Below are 2,009 nucleotides of genomic sequence, written 5' to 3' on the forward strand. Positions count from 1 at the left end.
AACATCAATACATAACTTTAGTTAATAAAGTTTACATAAAATGAACATAAGTTTTATTGATTATCACAAATTAGCACAAACTTAATGTAGAAAAAAAATTGTTAAATCTTTACAATATGTCCAGTCTTGTTTACGAAGGTTAATTTTAACTTGAAATTTAAAAATTTGTTTACTATCTATCCAACGTAGTTTACCAAGGTTTATAATTAAAGAGGATTTTTTTTTGGGGGGGGGGGGTCGCACTGACGCGACGCGCTGCCCGCTGCACTGTGCACACCGCTGCACTGCTGCAGTGCACTCACTACTGTTCTTATTTTGGATTTTAACAATAGTTCCACTAATCGGAATAATAATGAAATATTCAGTCTTAAAAAAAAAAAAACTCATTTTTATATCTTCATATATTATATATTTAATGAATTGGAAATTTACTAAAGAAATCGCAACGAGCCTTAAGCATTAATAAATATTATTTGAACTTCATAAGAAAACAATTCGGCACACTAAATTAAAGAACGGACATTTTTACACGAGGAATAAAATAATGTTTACACCGTCTTGAGACGACCTTGAATTAATTCTTCTTTAAAAGTTGATTTTCTCTTTAAATAATTTCATGTTTAAATCATATTTTTCATCTTCTAATTTTGATTCTTTTATATTTTAACATATTTTATTTCTTAATGAATTGGACACACAAAACAAAAGTTGTATCAATTTACTAAAGAAATCATAACAAACAAAATAGATTTTCTGTTTTGAATACAAAGAAAAAAAAAAGAAAAAAAACGAATTCATCCTGATTTTTTTTTTTTCGCATTGAAATCCGGGAACAAAAGGTAAGTTTTGTATTTTGTACACTTTTAAATTAATCTTAAACATTAAATATTCATTCTGCCATGCTTTATAACAAAAAATATAATAGTGTTTACTATCAATATAAAATAATCTCCGTTTAAAAAATCTCCTAAATCTGACATTTATATTGTTGTCAAAAACGTATGTTATTTCTATTTAAATAATAATGTTTACCATCAACACAATAATTGATTTTTTTTTTTGTTTGTCGTTAAAGAATTCCGTTTGATATTTTTATGCTTTATCCAGTATTTTACATAGTGTGCATTTATGTTACCGTGCTTAAACAATAACGTTATTATTTATAAATCCTTTCTTAATATGGGGAGAGGATGGTGTTTTCTTTTTTAATTTATAATGCTGTTAAAAATATAGCGCGGTAACATAGATGCACAATCACCAGCACATCACTTTCTTTTATAAAGTTAACGTAAAATGAACACCCATTTATTGGCCATCATAAATAAGCAGAAACATAATGTGGAAAAGCAATTTTTTTTATCTTTAAAATCTACCCAGCGAAGTTTACCCACTTAAAAATTCGATTTTTTTTTTTTTGTTAATGCCTTAAAAATTTTCTGTAAAAAATAAAATAAAATAAATATATAAGATTTTAGAGTATCGTTTTCCGTTATAAATTTAACGTAAAATGAGTGTCGGTTTCATTGCCAGAAAAATGTCAACAAGACATGTAACGATTCCCAGTTTCCAAATTTGTGGTATGGTGAGAGGGGGCGGATCGTTTTTTCCTTTCTGATGTCGGATTTGTATTACTGTACACATAGATTCGAAAAAGTTGTCAAAAAACAAATATATAACAAATAAATGTTATCAAAGGCAATATAAGTTACTTTTCTACCTAACAGGATATATTTTTCGTGTTTTTATTCAGTGTAACATGTTTATTCAGCTCGAAAAGCTGTTGTGTTTACCCATGTATTGGAAAATTCAAGATGGCGCCTGACTCTCTCTTTCACACGGTAAGTTTGGGAAAAGGTGTGATAAATAAAAAACTAGGCAAAATGCTGTTAAAAAGCCGCCGAATATATGTCAACCTATGTCACGGAAACATATATTGAGCGAGTTTTTAACAGTATTTTGTCTAGTTTTTTATTTATAACACCTTTTCCCAAACTTACCGTGTTAAAGAG

General features: G+C 28.1%; 1 long non-coding RNA gene across 1 annotated transcript in view; it reads left to right on the plus strand.

Annotated features, from left to right (window-relative positions):
* The first annotated feature begins 574 nt into the window (after positions 1-574).
* The window catches only part of LOC145249076 (uncharacterized), a 10,712-nt gene continuing 9,277 nt past the window's right edge, over positions 575-2,009 (plus strand). The window contains exon 1 of the long non-coding RNA XR_013863471.1: positions 575-839. This is a non-coding gene — a long non-coding RNA (uncharacterized LOC145249076). The remainder of the gene's footprint in view (positions 840-2,009) is intronic.

The sequence above is a fragment of the Euprymna scolopes genome, chromosome 27, assembly GCF_053919585.1.
Source record: "Euprymna scolopes isolate OS-2025 chromosome 27, ASM5391958v1, whole genome shotgun sequence".
Taxonomy (NCBI): Eukaryota; Metazoa; Mollusca; class Cephalopoda; order Sepiida; family Sepiolidae; genus Euprymna; species Euprymna scolopes.